General features: G+C 43.8%; 1 pseudogene; it reads left to right on the top strand.

Moving 5' to 3' along the window:
- LOC133116932 (deoxynucleoside triphosphate triphosphohydrolase SAMHD1-like) lies at window positions 1-17565 on the top strand (annotated as a pseudogene).
- Window positions 17566-18674: the final 1109 nt, after the last annotated feature.

Below are 18674 nucleotides of genomic sequence, written 5' to 3'. Positions count from 1 at the left end.
TAGGTGTTCAATGACCCTATCCACAGCTGTATTGAATTGCACCCTTTGCTGGTGAGCATTATTGACACACCTCAGTTCCAGCGTCTGCGCCACCTCAAGCAGCTGGGAGCCACAGACTTTGTTTATCCGGGAGCCTGCCACACCCGCATTGAACACTCTATTGGGTACGTCATGTTCCCTTTAAAAGGTCTCAAGTGCCATTTGGGTCTTGCATGACAAAGGTTTTTATTACCTTAACCAATTTTAACATTTTATTAGTTTGGAAATGTTCAATTAATAGCATTTTTAAGACAGTCGTGAATGAAGCATGAAACATAACAATTATGCATTGAAAAATAAAAGCAGGGTATGATTTGGTAGCTCTTAATAGTGTCACAGTCAGTATATTTTTGAGCATGGGTCAAGAGCTTATAGCACAGAGTAGCAGTGTGTGCTAGTTGTCAAGAAGGTGAGTTTGTAACCAAATGATTTGATTCCCAGGGTGGGCCTCTAAAATCCTATCATTGAAAATTGGCATCTAGCTGTGTAAATTGGGTGGATCCACTGGGTGGATCCAATTTGTGGTCTTTTTGGCAGGGTGTGCTACCTGGCAGGAGAACTGATCAAAGTCCTGAAACAGCGCCAGCCTGGGCTGAATATTACTCCGAACGACATACTGTGTGTCCAGATAGCAGGACTGTGCCATGACCTTGGTATGTTTCACAGCCCCTCCGTCAATACATCTTCCTCTTACCCTAAACAGTTGGTATTGTCAGGGACCAGAACAGTAACCCAGTATCGAGACCACAGGAGTAAGCTTTCAAATCTTAATTTTCTTTGCAGCAGAGTAAACAGGCGAAGTTCGATAGCCAGCAAAAGGTAGCAACAGAGAACAGGCAGTTTGTAAACGAGAGTCCATGGAATGGGTCGGTACACCAGCAAGCCGATATATCAGGGACAATCCAATACGAAGTCAAAGTCACAGGGAAAGGGTTGATAACACATGGGCAGTCCAAACAAAAACAGAATCCGGAAACAAAAACCGAGAAGCCAAACAGGGCCGAAAAACTTTGTGTCAAATCAGTACAGAAGGATAAATCTAGAGCTGGAGGTCTAAGACAAAACAGGCCGTAGGACAGGACACATAACAATCTGGCAACGCAAGACAGAAACAAAGGGAGTTTAATACATGGACATAACAAGCATGATAACCAGGAACAGGTGAGTGGAATGACAGGAGACAGAAAGGAAGTACATATAAGGACTGGGACTGGCATTTATATAGAGCCTTTATCCAAAGCGTTGTACAATTGATGCTTCTCATTAACCCATTCATACACACACACACACACACACACCAACGGCAAGGCACCGACCAGCTCGTCAGGAGCATTTGGGGGTTAGGTGTCAAGTCAGTTGCCCTCACCAGTACAGGGAATGCACTGCAATACAATTCTGTTATTGTCCCTCGAATGGCAATTTGTAGAAAGGTTTAAAAGAACACAGAACACACAAGTTAAAAGAACACTTAAAATGACCAAGGTAGTCAACAATACATACACCCACCGAGCACTTTATTAGGAACATTGTTACTTTATTACACCTACATACTCATGCGATTATCTGATCAGCCAATTGTGTGGCAGCAGTGCAATGCATATAATCATGTAGATATGGATCAGGAGCTTCAGGTAATGTTCACATCAACCATCAGAATGATAAAAAATGTGATCTAAATGACTTTGACTGTGAAATTGTTGGTGGCAGACAGGGTGGTTTGAGTATCTCAAAAACTGCTGATCTCCTTGGATTTTTACACACACTAGTCTCTAGAGTTTGCAAAGAATGGTGCAAAAAAAAATAATCCAGTGAGCAGCAGTTCTGCAGACATAAATGCCTTGTTAATGAGAGGAGAATGGCCAGACTGGTCAAAGCTGACAGGAAGGTGACTATAGGCGACTATCAAAAACAAAACTTAGTCGCCGAAAGGCTAAGGTGGGGAAACGTACACCTGGCGGACGCGCTGGCTGTCAATGACTCACTGCAGCGACGTACTGCATTTTGTTGATTTATTGGACGTAAAACAAACATTGAAAACGGCATCACAGAACAGCGACTCGAGTACAGCGGTGTTAAAAGCGGTCAGCAAAAAGTAAGACTTCCCCCTGGCTCACCCCCTCTCCATTCATTAATGCTTTTACAAATCCCGCCAGGTGAACAGCTGAAATTCCCTACTACTGCTGACGTAACCACCAAACCCACGTGACCCAAATCCCCGTATGTGACCAACAATAAATAACGGACAATAACACAAATAACAATCTATACCTGGCACCTAGAGTGACAGTAACACAAATAACCACACATTATAACAGTGGTATGCAGAAGAGCATATCTGAACACACAGCACTAAGTGAATAGGCTAAAGCAGTAGAAGTCTAAAAAAGAAGTCTAATAAATACTGTATAAAGTGCTCGGTGAGTGTAGACTTATAGCCATAGAGTTAAACTGAATATGTACCAGTTCTCAAAGTTAATATTAAGTTTATATAATATGTAGGGTGCATTATCGGGTTTAAATAAATAAAAAGTATGATTGCTTGTGCTTGTTCGGCAGATTAATGGTTTGCTTGTACTTGAGCTTGGGTACCCTGAATCCACGCCAAGTTGGAAGGACCTCAAGCTTACTGTTCACCACATTCTTAATTTTCATCTCCTGCAGCCCAACCATAGTTTTCATTCCATTCCAAGCCAATCTCAAATTTGATCCAAGCCTACCCTCAATTTTTTCCTTATACATTTATGGTTTCTCTTTCGGCAGCCTCATCATTGGAATGCTCTTTGGTCAATAAACCCTCCAGTGACTTATTAACCTAAGGTTTATTGTTGGGATAAATCTTCGCTAGTTTTGAAGAAATCACAGCATCCTCACAAAAAGCAACTGTAAACCACATACAATATGTGAGTTCATCAATATTGTCAGAAGAATCCTGACGCATTCAGAATCCTGTCCAGTTGAAACAGCCCTGTTGGTGCTGGGTGCGGTCATCTGTCCAGACATCCTCAAATCTGTGTCCGTGTCTGAGCCATAACATGCATCTTCTGTCAGGTTGAAACGGAACACTAATTAGCCTACACTGTCTGTTGATTTGCATCTCTTTCCTTATTGAAGTTGGAGGATAATGTAGTCACGTTATTGGTTGATTTTGTTGCTATTTTTAAAAGTCTGCTATAAGGAGGGTCATCTTCCCTATTGTAATATATTTTATTATTCTTTGGGTTTTACTTTTCCCCAATTGTTATCGTATATATTTTTATTGTGTGTGAGTGACAGTTCTTATCCCCTCTTTCATCCCTCTTGCTGTGGTCAGGACATGGCCCTTTTTCCCACACGTTCGATGGAATGTTCATCACAAAACTACACCCGAATTTGGGATGGAAGGTATTTTTCAACTTCTACTCTTTTGTATCCTGTTCTTTTGTTGCCTGTATTTTTGCTTTTACATTACTCTACAAACCACACAATGCGTATCGGTTTATGGTGGTACTTATGCTTATGCTTATCCTTAATGCTGTCTGTCCGTCTGTCTGTCTGTCTGTGCGTGCTCTAGCATGAGACTGCATCTGTGCAAATGTTAGATCACCTGATCAAGGTAAACGGTCTGGAGCCAGTGATGACACGTCATCAGCTGAACCTGCCTGAGGATTTGGTGTTTATTAAGGAACAGATTGCCGGACCCCTGAGGAACCATGTTCCTCCCGGCCAGGTGCGTCACTACGACATATCTCTTCTCTAGGGGCTTTTTCTGTGCTAGGTTCCAAATATAGTTTTTTCTCATCTCTACAGTGGCCATATCAAGGAAGACAGGAAGAAAAATCTTTCTTGTATGAGATTGTGGCCAACAACAACAATGAAATTGATGTGGACAAGTTCGATTATCTTGCTAGGTGAGTGATTTTGGTAGAAGTGCACTTTATGGAAATTCTGGGGCTGATATCAATATCTTCTCAGACGCTGATTTCCTACAACAAAGTTCCCACCTTCTGCACTACAAGAAAGATATAGTGGCGCTTGAAAAGGTTCAAAGAACGGCTACCCAATTGACTTAAAGAAAGATTGACATCAGAAAGATTCAAGATGCCTAATCTCTTTAAGATTGGTAAAAGGAGACTTAGGGGTGTAATAAGGACCCATTACTCAGACTTCATGGGGACTAATAAGAAAAGCTAGATCATGAGACTTAGGGGTGATTTGATTGAGGCTTTGACATTTCTTAAAGGGATTAACTAAGCGAAGTACAGGCAATTATTCAGGAGTTTGGTTAGCAGAATGAGGGGGCATAAATGGAAATTAGAAAAGGATAATATATATTTCACGCAGAGAGTGCGTGGAATAGCTTGCCAGGACATAGTGTAGTGGAGCCAGGTTTTGAAGGGCAGGATTTATAAATAGATACTATTTAACTTTATGCCAGGTTTTGGCTTCTCCGCTTCTTCTGATTACTTGTGTGTTCAATCACTTCCTCAGTGAAATCGGTCAGTATCTAGTCCTGATTCTAGGATTGCCACTGGAGTGACCATGAGGACCAGAGTTAATGAGCCAGCACGCGTGGCAGCCATGCATGCCTAAATGGTAACACCGCCACCGTTTCACAGATGAAGGGGTTTGCTTTGGATCGTGGGCAGATGGTGGCCACTTTTGGCCTACTCCCTTTTTGCTATCACACTGTTACAAGTCAATCTTGATCTCATCTTTCCAAAATACCTTTTTCCAGAACTCTGCGGTCTCCTTTAGGTTCTTATTAGGAAGCTGTAATCTGGCCATCCTGTTTTTCCTGCTTACTAATGGTTTGCATCTTGCAGTGTGGCCTCTGTATTTCTGTTTGTGATATCTTCTGCAGACAGTAGTCACATCCACACCTGCCTGATAAAGAGTGTTTCTGATCTGCTGGACAGGTGTTTGTGGTTTTTCTTTATTTGGTCATCAACTGTAGACCTCTTTCTTCTTTGGCAGCTCTTTTTACTGAGCTCACCAGTAATTATGTTCCAAGTAGTTTATTTTGGTAAGCCTAATATATCTCTGATGGACTTTTCCTATTTCTCAGCCTCATCATTGCTTCTTTGACTGTCAACTGTCACTGACAACTCTGGTCCTCATGTTGACAAATTCCAATGACAGAATCCAAAGGCAATCCAAAGCCTATAATCAAGACTTGATACTGAAATCTTTCTTATACCTGCACTAATAAAGCGATTGAATACACCTATCACATCAGAACAGATGAGAAGCCAACTGTCCAATTACTTTTGGTTTCCTAAAATGGGGGGACTATGTATAAAAAAGGATGCAATTCCTATATGGATCACCTGATGATGTACATACAGTACCTTCAAATTGAAGGTGACAGTCTGTATTTTAATCTCATTTTATTAATTGTTTCATTTTAAATCCAATGTGCTGCAGAGCCAAAAGAAAATCAATTGTGCCACTGTATAAATACTTACAGAGCTCACTCTACATAGTTTATACTTGGTGGGTCTCTGAGAAATAACACAAAAAGTACTTGCTGTGTTTTACCAAAAATATAGCTTAAAACTAAATGAGTATTATGCTATTATCAGTTCATAACTATTCAACGATGATGTTATTGTCATGGTGGGAGGTAGTACCCGGTGGGTCCACCAGAGGGCTGAGGATCATTAGTTCCACCTGTTCCTCATTAACTCCTGGGGAATTGCCTTCCCCAAGAGTATTTAAAGCCAGTGCTGACTCCCTTCAGTGCTTTTGTGTTCAACGTTTGCACGTGCACAAAGCCGGTAACACACCAGGTAGACTCTGTTCTGGTAGAGTCAGGTACGGTGTTGGTTATTTACAAAAATCTCTGAGACTACCAAAAAATTAGGTAAGGAAGGCGCTCGGTTGTGGTGTTTGTTCACCGACGCCTTCCTGAAAGGTTTTCATTTCTTCCTTTTTGTTTTGGGCTCGTGTGAGCCGGTGGTAGAGGGACGTTGTCCCCGGTATTGTATTTTAGTTTGTGTTTTTCTTCCTGAGCTGCGCCTCATGGGTTTTTGTTTTGTGCCTAGCGGTTTTTGCTAGGTTGTACTTTTATTTGGGGAATTCACTATTATTTCTCAGTGCTTACTTCCCAGCACTATATCTGCTTTGTGTATTCGCCCTGTTTTCTGAGGGTTGTTTTTATTTTCTTCAGCCGTTTCTTGGGACTTAATTTCTGTTCTTTCCATTACCGCCTACGGGTTAGTTTCTGTTCCTCCCTGTGTCCCGGGAGAAGGTCTTATTGTTGTATCTCACTTTCTTTATTGTGAGTTCGCCTTCAAGGGTCGTACCTCAGTCGCTACTGGCCCTCCACCCTGCCCCTACCCTACAGTTATTGTTCATCCCCAATTTAGATTATTTTTAATTCATATGGAACTAGTACTTTTTTGGTTATTTCTCTGACAGTAATATTCAATTATAAACTATCATTCTATCCATCCCAGATTAATCAGTTGATGACCACTTTAGAACCGCCTGTTTACAGTCCTCACTTAAAATATATATATATATATATACAGTTGTGTCCAAATAAATAGCAGTTCATTAAACAAGTGAATAAAGTGCAGATATTTTTAAATAGCTTTTCGTCCAATATTTCAAATGTAGTGGAAACATTACACATTCAATTCCAAATCAAAGCATTAACAAATTTTGGCAAGTCTGCATTATTCTTTTACAGGAAGCAAAGAAAAGGAATATTAATCTGTCAACATTTTTCTCTTCAAACTCAACCACTTACTGTATAAACTGAAGAAATCTTTCAAGATTTAACTTCACTTTAAATGACTGAACCAATATTTAGGTGCATAACCATTGTTTTTGATAACTGCTGTGCATCTGCGTTACATCGAGTCAACCAACTTCTGCCACCTAGAAACAGGTATTTCAGCCCAGGATGAACAAACTACATTCCACAGTTCCTGTGAATTTTTGGGTTTTGCTTCAGAAACTGCATTTTTAATGTCACCCCACAAGTTTTCAATGGGGTTGAGGTTGGGGGATTGAGCTGGCCACTCCATTATCTCAATCCTTTTTGTCTGGAACCAAGATGTTGCTCACTTACTCATGTGTTTGGGGTTGTTGTCTTGTTGAAACACCCATTTCTGAAGTACTGTCGATGACCACTAGACCAGAAAATAACAATTTTACTCTCATCAGTCAACAGAATGTTACGCCATTTCCCTTTGGGCCAATCGATGTGTTCCTTGGCAAATTTTTACCGATTCTGCACATGCGGTTTTTTCAACAATGGTGCTTTACGGGCAGCTTCTTGCTGATTCCAGCCTAGGGACCCAAGCAGACCAACCTAGCTACGGCTGTGCTCGACATGAATGAACTACCACGCGGAGGCGAGGGATTTACCATCATAGGTCTACGGGTGCTATACGCCGTGATACATTAAGCGTAAATATTCAACCTCCCTAGACCAGTTCGAGGGGGTAAACCATAACATTGAGTGTCAGTAAGGGAAACCACACAGATCAAGTTTTAACAATTTATTTTACCAGGCAGGTTACATACGTAATTACACACTAGTTCCAAATACAATATAAAAACATTAGAAGGAAACCAAATTACGGAGTCTTAAAAGTCATACCTGGTAATAAAAGCTACATATGGGAGTCTGGCTACAGACACCCTGTACATAGAAATTACGTGCACAGTGTGCACGGGAGAGACTGATTGCATCCTCCCAGATTGCTTAGTTTACTGTCCTTAAATCCAAAATCTGGCCTTTGATGTCACCCATCTGGAATTTGGAGCCACCCCTCCCCAGGAAACGCCGGGGGGTTGAGGCACATGGCTTTCACTGGGGCAGAGCTCCACACAGTTTCTCCCTGGTTCCTGGTTGGTTATGATGTCCAGGGTTTGCTGTTGCAGAAATAAAACCATTGCACCAGTCGCACTGAAACAATCAGAATAATACCAAACATGAATATTATCTGACTTTGTCATGAAACATCCAATGCTTTATGCATACTTCCAGGGAAACTGAGGAATGAGGGAGATGTGAGAGGGAGGGAGTAAGGAAGGGGGTCGAAGGGAATAATGGGCCCAACAGACCGTGCCCTCTGAAACCTTCCCGTGCCGTAAAGGATGTTTCCCCTGTCGTAACAAGTTTTACGGCTGGAGGCCTGAGTCTTCCCCCACAGGCTCCTGCCCGTATGGGTGCAGAGTTGGTTGGGGTTAATGGTGCATGCTCCTGGGTTAAATTACTTTACAGCCACATATTACCACAATACCAGAGGAACCCAGCAAGCTGACCAGCGCCCTGAGTGACAATGCCAGATGTTAATCATTTCCGCCTTACAATGACAATGTGCGAAACATTTGCTTCCCTTCTTCCTTAATAAAGGACAATTAATGACATCTGTTTTTATTAAAATCCACACTGCTATTATTTTGAACACGCCCCTTTCAAGGAATGTGTCAATTACTCAGAACAAGCAGCGTGCATGTCATGACAGTTGGGTCTGTTTGCCAGTTAATGATTAATTTGATTAAATTCTTTTAACCAATATCCAATTTCCATAATCTTTACAAACTTCTCTTTTTGTCATTAGAGACTCCTACTACCTGGGCATGCAAAATAGCTTTGACCACCGACGCTTCCTGAAGTTTTCACGTGTGTGTGAGGTGGACGGATTGAAGCACATCTGCCCTAGAGACAAGGTACTGGTGCCACCGTGCCGAGACCAGGACCCCACACACCACATCGTGAAATGGGATCTATTATATCTGGAATAAATGTGTAAGCCTCACACGAACCCAACGACAGAATTTAGCGAGGGTGAAGGTATCTGTGTGCTTGTCCTTCTGATCTGAATGAGGTTAGTAGGGTTAAATGTTAATGGTTAATGACTACATCAGCCAATAAATAAACCAAGTTACAAAGAGAGTAGTACCACTTTCTACTGGTCCGGGCATCTCCACAATAGGGCCAATAAATCTACCTTCGTATTTATTATCTAACTCCATTTTAATAATCATTTAGATTAGTTATCTAGCTTTGGTAGATTTCTTATTTATAATTTAGACTTGATCGCTAAAGGAATCCTGTACCGTAACGGACTCCCTGAACAGTCCTCTGTTGGTCCCGCCACATGTCACATCGGCCGTTATGTGCATGTGTCATGGTGGGAGGTAATTCTCACTGGTGCCACTAGATGGCCGAGGATATTGTTTCCACCTGTTCCTCGTTTTCTCCAGGGGAATTACCTCCCGGGAGAGTATTTAAGACCAGCATCGACTAGTTTTCAGTGCTTTTGTGTTCAACCGTTCGCCCTTGGCACAAAGCCGGTAAAGCGCCCGGTAGACTCTAAACCTATATGAGTCAGGTACGGTGCTGGTGGATAATTCTCTCACTGCTAAAAAGGAGAAATATCTAAAAGGTAAGGAAGGCGTACAGCTGGAAGTGTTGTGTGTGCTGGCGCCTTCCTCAAGGGTTTTGTTTTTCTTTTGGACTCGTGTGAGTCGATGGTAGAGGGACGTTGTCCCCGGTGTTGTATTTTGGTTTGCATTTTTGTCCCGAGCTGCGCCTCGAGGTTTTTATTTTCGTGCCTAGCTTTTCTCGCTAGGTTGTATTTTCTTTTGGTTTTCACTCAGTGCCCAGCCATTTGGCACGGTACCAAAGTTATTGGGTCGCCCTAGTTATTTAAGGGTTGTTTTACGTTCTCTAGCCGTTTGAGCTACTTCTCTGTTTGCGATTTCTAAGTTTGGTTTGTTTAATTTCCTTTCCTCCCATTGTTCCGGGAGAAGTCCTGTTCCTAGCTGGGTATCCCTATTTCGGTTCTCCCTGGGATTTAGTGACTGACACGTTCGCGTGTTGGTTAAAAAAGGTTCTACCTTTGGTCGCCCCTGGCTCTCCGCTTAGCTTCCCACGCTACAGCATGTCTCACAAGCTGGCTAGATATCTCCAGTCATTACAGAGGTCGCAGGAATAACTGCTTTTGGGTGTAGGCGATGGCAGCTCAGGGACCCAAGAAGACCAACATTAGCTATGACTGTTCTTGACATGAATGAACTGACTAGCGGAGGCGATTGATTTACTGTCAGAGGCCTACGGGTGCAATATGCCATGATACATTAAGCGTAAATTTGCAGCCTCCCTAGACCAACTAGGGAGTAACCAACAATGTATTTTACCAGGCAGGTTACTTAATCACATTAAATTCCAAATTAAATATAAATAAAAGTTTTACAAGAGAAACCAAAATTGCAGAGTCTTAAAAGTCATACCTGACAAAGGCTATACGCACTATGTGGGTCTGGCTATAGACACCACAACAAAATCTACATGCATTATGTGCATGGAAGTCTGACTACATTCTCCAGTATATAAAAACTACACTAAATAAAAGCACAAACCAGGCCCTTGATTTTTGATAAGATTTGATCAGGGGGGTCGAGGCAAATGGCTTTCACTGGGACAGATACTTGCCATTCCCATTACAAGCTGAAGACCTAGTTTAAGTATCTTTGTATTTTAGAATCAAACAAGTCTCATGCATTGCACATGGATTATACTTGCACCAAACTTCCCTTTTGCTGATATTATTTATTATTTTGATATTATTAGGACTTTTGATTTGCCATTATGATGCGTATGTTATAATGCGTATGTTTTGTGAGCACCTTGCCAATTTCTGTTGGTTCCAGGAAATGGAAAATTTGTACGACATGTTCTACACACGGTATAGCCTTCATCGCCGGGCCTGCCGGCACAAAGTGGGAAACATCATCGCAACAATGTGAGTACCTTCACACTTCCAAAAAGACCCCAGCTCATACTGGGGAACCATGTCCAATATTGCCTCGCCATAATGATATGAATGTAAGCAGTGATGGCTTCTCTTGTCTACAGGATAACAGAGGCTTTTGTGAAGGCTGACAAACACATTGAGATCATAGGCTCTGATGGCAAGACTTTCTCCCTCTCCACTGCCATTAACGATATGGAGGCTTATACCAAACTCACCGGTTAGGCACTTTACTTACCTGTTATATAGGGATGGAAGGCTCTCATATTGCCGAGATTTAACGGAAGAGCAGCAAATTAAGTGCCCGTTAAAACACAATGGTATCAAATTTACTAAAGAGCAGGTGCTATCTGCATCACCTATATGCAGCCCAAGTTTTTGGAAAATTGTGTAGCTTTTGAGAACGTTTAGGCTTAAGAATTAACCTACACCTGATAATAATAATAATAATAATAATAATAATAAGAAGAAGAAGAACCCCCCCCCCATTCCCTGTTCAGACCACATCTTCCAGCAGATCCTGTATTCCTCGTCTCCAGAGCTGGCTGAGGCCAATGCCATCCTGCGAAACATCAATTGTCGCAAGATCTACAAGTTTTTGGGCAAGATCCGACCCAAGAATCCTGTGGCAGACACATCGGTGAGACTAGATGAACCAGTCTGTAGACGCTGTAAAATGGGGGAGAGAGTGAAAGAAGGAGATGGTGGGAATGACAGGGAGCCTTGACAGAGCATATGAGTCCAGCATTTCTAACACAATCAGTGCCTTTTGTAGGGGTCCTTGCACGGGCTCCAAAATATGTAGGGGTCCTCGCACGGAGCTCCAAATTATGTAGGGTCCTCGCACAGGCCACCAAATAACGTAGGGATTTTACTCTCTACGAAACCGGGGCGCCAGTTAATGTTATGTAGCAGTATAACTGCAAAAAGTAATCAGTCTCATAAAATTACTGTTATCAGAAATATCCAACCACAAATTTAGTATTTCAATTAATAATTAAAATAACCAATATTAATGATTGAACACACCGATAACCTGAAGGTTGGAAGTTCTTCGAAAGACTGCTTTAACTCGGCTCTCATGTCTTTGTGATTCCAAAACGGACACCGGGGTTTAATAAAATATATTTATTAAACAACGTACAAACACAGAACAGATAAACTAACGGGAACTAGTAGGGGAAGTTAGGGTGTGTGTGTGCGTGTGTGTGGGCTCGAGCAAGCGCACGTGTCGCTTGAACAAAGGAAAGGTAAAAGTGGGAGTAGCTAGCTTGGGTAAGCTAGAGTTCTTACTGAGTCCATACACATCCAAAAGACGTGCTGTCCTTGTAGAAGCGGCGATGGTAATGTGAATGTACTGGAGAGGTGCGCAGGCTGGGGCGTCTTAGCCGTGCATTGTCGTCTGGTCCACTCGGTTGCTGGAAGGATGTTCGCTTCAGTTGTTCTTTGGTGAGCTTTGCAGGGGTAAACTGATGTAGCGTTCCGTGTGCACCAGTTTAAACTCGCTATAGGCCACGAAGTTACCGCAAGGTAACTGGGTGGGTCCATAGGCCTGGTAGTGCGCTGTGCAGCATTCAGCCTCTGTCCGAGTCTCGGAGCAGATGAGCTGAAGCGAATGGCCAAAAAGGGTGCGTCGAAGAGAAGAAGCAGAAGAGACAGAAGAGAGGTCCCAAGAACGTGTCTTGCTCTTATACAGGACCGTTTATTGCTCCCGCCATTACGGGATTGGCTGAACCAAGTTGGACGTCATTCGTGGTGGACGTCGCGGAATTTTCCTGTGAGAATGTAGTCCCTACACTTTATACCTCTGTCTACTTTGTGTCACTGTTCTGTAGTAGGTCTTTCATCACTCTGACTCGGGTGGTCCATTTTTCTTCAGGATGTGCGCGCCGCGATAGCAGCCAGCATTGCTCAAGCCTTGCCTGACAGCAGAAGAAGTGTAACACTTCAGGCTGAAGATTTCGAAGTCACTGTGAGTCAAATGTCTACAATAATGCCTCTTTGCAACTGTTCTCTGATTGAAACCTTATGTACACCATGCAGGTCAGTTATAATTATTATAAGAATTCCATTTCCAAATACTTTGTCATATCAGTGACATTAACTTATTGTGTGAAATTGGAATAAACAACTATTCCTGATGCCATACACACGTAATGACCACTGTATACAACCTACAAATGTTCATGAAACAAAACCGCCATCCCCTGCCTTATAAAAGTAACAACATCATGGCACTATTGTATTTAACAATGCGAATACCTGGAAACCATTTACTTTTACATTTCTGCTTGGCCTGCGTTTAACCATGTTTTGAAATGTTCATGTTTGTCAGCCTTGACTGTGGTTACCAGTCAAGATGCTAAGATGCTATGCTAAATTTATCACAATATATTTATCAAGCATTGTGAAGCACACATTTCATCTCTGTTGGATTAGAGTTGGCTTTGAGCATACTTGGTCATATGGCAAGGTGAGAAACAATGTTTACATTGAGAATTGATTTCATGGCATACTCTTTTCAAGGTTCAGATACTCACAGCCACACCACATTGCAAAACTGGGCTGTAATCCAAACCCAGCCCTGTTTTTATTTTTTTTATTCTTTTTCTCATTTGGCAGACACTTTTATTCCAAAGCAATTTACAAGTGCATAGGTTCTTCCACAAGTTAAAGCATCACATCCATAACTCGTAAAATACACATGAAGTTTAGAAGTTGTTCTAAACATATAGTCATCATTGAAGTGCAATTTTTTAATTTAATTTTTTTTTTGGGGGGGGGGGGTTTAGACAAGAGGGATAGGGAAATCAGAAAGGAGGGAGGACTAAGGTACAGTTTGAAAAGGTGTTTTTTTGTCTGCGTCGAAATAGGGGGAGGGATTCTGCGGTCCTGACAGTGGTAGGCAAGTCAATCCACCACTGAGGAACCAGAATGGAAAACAGGCGTGAACGTGCAGCTCGAACGCCAGGTGCTCGTAGAGAGGGAACCATAAGGCAACCAGAGCTGGCAGCTGGGGACTTGGGGACTAGTGGTCTAGCTGGGGAGTAGGGAGTGATTAAGGATTGTACGAAAGGTGGGGCAGTCCCCTTAGCAGCCTGAAATGCCAACACTAGGGCCTTGAATCAGATGCATGCGGCAATAGGAAGCCAGTGGAGGCCAATGCGGAGCGGGGTGACATGAGCCGACCTGGGCTGACTGGTCATCAGGCGGGCTGCAGCATTTTGAACCAGCTGGAGGGGCTTGATGACACAAGCTGGGAGACCGGTTGCAGTTGGACTAGGAGCGAGTTGCAGTAATCCAGGCGGGAAATGACGAGCGCCTGGACTAGGAGCTGGGTGGCTTTCTCCGTCAGGAGATGACGGATACGGCGTATATTGTAGAGGAAGAATCTGCAGGTTCTGGCAGTGGAGGATACTTGTGGAGCCAGGGTGAGGCAGTTATCAAGAGTCACCCCAAGATTCTTTGCCATACGGGAGGAGGTAAATAAAAAGTCCTCAACAGTCAGTGAGAGGTCGATTGTCGGAGAGGACTTAGCAGGGATGTAGAGAAGCTCAGTTTTGGCAAGGTTAAGCTTAAGCTGGTGGGAAGTCATCCACGCAGAGATATCAGCCAAGCAGGCAGAGATCTGTGCGGTGACCTGGGTATCGGGGGGGAAGAAAATAAAGAGTTGGGTTTCATCGGCGTAAGAGTGATAAGAAAAGCCATGGGAAGACACAGAGTGTATAGGGAGAAGAAGAGAGGACCATGAACTGAGCCCTGTGGGACTCCAGTTTGTAGGGGGTGAGGGTCAGAGACTGAGCCCCTCCAAGTTGCCTGGTAGGAGCGACCAGAGAGGTAGGAGGAAAACCAAGCAAGTACAGATCCTGTGACAACCATCCCAGATATCGATGAGAGCAGAATCTCATGGTTGACTGTATCGAAGGTGGCCGACAGGTCGAGGAAAATGAGGACAGATGAGAGGGATTTGGCTTTAGCAGAGTGGAGTGCCTCGGTGACCGTGAGCAGGGTGGTCTCAGTGGAGTGGCCACTCTTGAAGCCGGACTGGTTGGGATTGTGGAGATTGTTGTGAAGAAGATAAGTGGACAGTTGGGAGCAGACCGCCCTTTCCCGAGTTTTAGCAAGAAAGGGAAGAAGAGAGACAGGCTGGTAGTTGTTCAGAGCAGAGGGGTCGAGTAGGTTTTGTGTGTCTCTGACTCTGGCCCTCTTCAGGGAAGAGGGCATGGTGCCGGAACAGAGGGAGGTGTTGATTAGAGAGGAGAGAAAAGGGAGAATGTCATTAGAGATAGATTGTAGAAGGGGAGAAGGGATGGGGTCAAGAGGACAGGTGGTCGGGCGGTGCGATGTAAGGAGTTTCAAAGTGTCGGAGTCTGAGAGGGGAGAAAAGGAGGCTAGGGAGTTGGGGAAGGTATGAGGGTCAGCAGGGGGAGAGGGTGGGGAGAAGGAATTGCGAATGGCATCAACTTCTTTTCCAAGAAGAAGACAAAGTCATCAGGTATGAGTGATGAGGGAGGTGGGGTGAGGGGGGGCCAGAAGAGAGGAGAAGGTTGAAAACAGTTTGCGGGGATTAGAGGCGGCCGCGTTAATTTTTGAATGAAAGAAGGAAGATTTAGCTAGAGAGACAGAGGAATGGAAAGATGATAGGAGGGCATGGACAGAAGCTATATCACTGGGGAGACAGGACCTTTTCCATTTTCTGTCCGCTACCCGCAGTTTGGTTTGGACAGCTCGTAGAGCATCAGAAAGCCAAGGACTGGGGGGGAGGCCTGAGAGAGTTTGGTGGTGAGGGGATACAGAGAGTCAAAGGAAGATGAGAGGGAGGACATGAGGGTTGTAGCAGCGTCATTGGGAGACAGTCCAGAGAAAGACTCTGCAGATGGTAGTGAGGAGAGGATTGTAGATGAGAGGATGGAGGTAGACAGGTGGCGTAGGTTCCGCCAACAGGTGATAGTGGATGGTGGGAGAGATGGATGGATGTTAGAGGAGAGTGGAAGAGAAAAATAGATGAAGGAGTGGTCAGATATATGGAATGGTGTTACAGAGAGGTTGGTTGTTGTGCAGCTCCTTGTGAAGATGAGGTCAAGAAGGTTGCCTGCTTTGTGGGTGGGAGGGGAAAGAGCGAGGGTAAGGTCAAAAGAAGAAAGGAGGGAGAGAAAGGTAGACTGGGTGGACTCTGAGTTGAGGTTGAAGTCACCCAGGAGGATCAGGGGGGTGTCATTTGGTGAGGAGCTAAGGAGGATGTCCATCTCATCCAAGAAGCTCCCCAGAGGACCCGGGGGGCGATAAACAACAATAATAAACAGTTTGCACGGCAAAGTAACAGAAACCGCATGAAATTCAAAAGAGGAGAAGGCGAAGGAAGAGGAGAAGACATTAGATCTCCATGAGGATGAGATTAGGAGACCTGTGCCACCTCCTCTGCCAGAGGTTCTGGGTGTGTGGGAAAAAGATAAGGCAGAGGAAAGGGCAGCCAGGGTGGCTGTGTTCTCTGGTGAGAGCCATATTTCAGTTAAAGCAAGAAAGTCAAGGTTGAGGTGGGAGGCATAGGCAGATATGAAGTCTGCTTTCTGGCAGTTCCAGAGGCCACCAGCCACACAGAGATCAATACCAGCGGGAGGGAAGATGAGGTTTGAGATATTCTGGCCATGTTGGCGGGAGGCGAACCTCCTACCTGACTGGGACCTGGGGAGAGGAGAGAGGACAGGAATGGGAAGGAAACACATGGAGGGAACTAGGGAGGACAAGAGGAATACTACGTAGTGAAATGAGGGAAGGCAGCGAAAACAAAAACACTCATCAGGCTCTCAGACAGCCTCGATAGACACCCTCGACTTTGTACACCTGCGACTTCGTACGCCGAGGCAAGTAGCCGAGGCTGCCGCACACAGCTGCCGCTGTTGCGCTACACAACTGCTTAAATAACACTGACGCTGAATACAGAAAATGCTACCAAGCCACTGCAGAACACTAATGCACACTGAAGTGAGTTCAGGTGTGCCAGTAATTATACCCTAAACTATTGGCTCCTCCTACAACAAAAGCTGTGGCCTGCCAGCCAGTAAAAACAATAGCCTAACTCAATAGCCTAGCTCACCTGAGAGAAACAAACACCTAACCCAGTTTCGCTGTAATTTAATAAACACCACTTGTATTCGCTAACAAACAAACAAATACACAGCAGAACACTATAATGACAACTACACTGAATTAGAAACAACAAACAAATGATTTAACTAATCCAGGAGAAAATGCTACCAAGCCACTGCAGAACACTAATACACACGCCTTAGCATAATTGTCTCCGTTTCATGCTAATAACACTATTTTTAGTAACTTTGGCATGCTTTCTGCGTGTGCTCTTTTGTTCCCTGTTTACTCCTGCAGATTATTAACATGGATTATGGGATGAAAAACCATAACCTGATCAATAACGTGTATTTTTACACCAAGAATGACCCCACAAATGCCAGAATCATCAACGAAGACGAGGTAGGAGGTTATTTGGGCTTCTGTATAATTCTGGAAAATTTTTGGATAGACAGGAAGTACAGGATGAATCCTATTTTCCTTGAATCATGTCCGTCCATCATTTGTGCATTTCCTGATGCCTGGCAGTGGACCGTCTTGCCCACAGGTGTCCCAGCTCCTTCCGAAGACGTTTGCTGAACAACTGGTCCGGGTCTACTGCAAGAAGACTGATGACATAAACTTTCAGGCAGCCAAGATCTACTTTGAGGAGTGGCGTAAACGTCCCCGCTTGAGCAAAGGTTAAACATCCATCCTCTAGCACAGCCCTTTTCCCCACCAATATGGTGCCTTATCCACAGATTATCATTTGAAAACAACATAATAAACATAATTCCATCCATCCATCCATTATCTTAACCCGCATATCCTGAACAGGGTCGCAGGGGGGCTGGAACCTATCCAAGCATACATTGGGCGAAAGGCAGGAATACACCCTGGACAGGTCGCCAGTCCATCACAGGGCACACACACCATTCAGTCACACACTCATACCCACGGGCAATTTAGACTCTCCAATCAGCCTAACCTGCATGTCTTTGGACTGTGGGAGGAAACTGGAGTACCCGGAGGAAACCCACGCAGACACGGGGAGAACTCCGCACAGAGAGGCCGACGGGGATTCAAACCCAGGACCTCCTTGCTGTGAGGTGGCAGTGCTACCCACTGCACCATCCGTGCCACCTAATAAATATAATTATCTTATGTATTACTTTTGGGGGAATGAAGTGTTTTTAGTTTTTTAACTAGTGCTAGTTTCAGATTGGTCAGCTGTACATCACGACCAATGACCGAGTAGCTTCTTAATTCCCTTGAAGATATGACATCACTCTGATGAATAGCCTGTTTCCGTGACACAACACTCACATTGGTGATTTATTGAATGGGAGCCTTGCCTGTTGTTTGACTTGTAGTATCTGTGTCCAAATCCATGAATGCATCTTTGTAAACTCTTTGAAGATCAATGCATTTTGAAAGCAGCCTTAGTTGGGCAACATAAATTGTATTGGGAGACGCTTGACAAGGCTGTCCTGGAAAAATGCTAGTATGAGGGATGTGAATCATATAACAGTCATTTAGTTTAATGCAGTAGAATAATTCCATCCCTCACTGACATTTTGTCACTCGTTTAGAATGTAGATGTGCCTGGCCTGAAGCTGATGGAGAGCTGAGATGATGATGAAGATGAAGGTGGTCATCTGAGGGGGCATCTTATTTACATTTATTTGTGTTTTTTGGGGAATAGTGCCTTGACTGCAAAAGTAAAACTCTTCTACATAGCAGGTGGTGGTGTTGAGATGGGAGATGGCTGTTCATAAACTAAAGGGAAGATTACAAAGAAAATGTATCATTATC

The sequence above is a fragment of the Conger conger genome, chromosome 17 (assembly GCF_963514075.1).
Source record: "Conger conger chromosome 17, fConCon1.1, whole genome shotgun sequence".
Classification (NCBI taxonomy): domain Eukaryota; kingdom Metazoa; phylum Chordata; class Actinopteri; order Anguilliformes; family Congridae; genus Conger; species Conger conger.
Note: the sequence above shows the minus strand (reverse complement) of the source record. Positions and strands in the feature narration are given on the sequence as shown.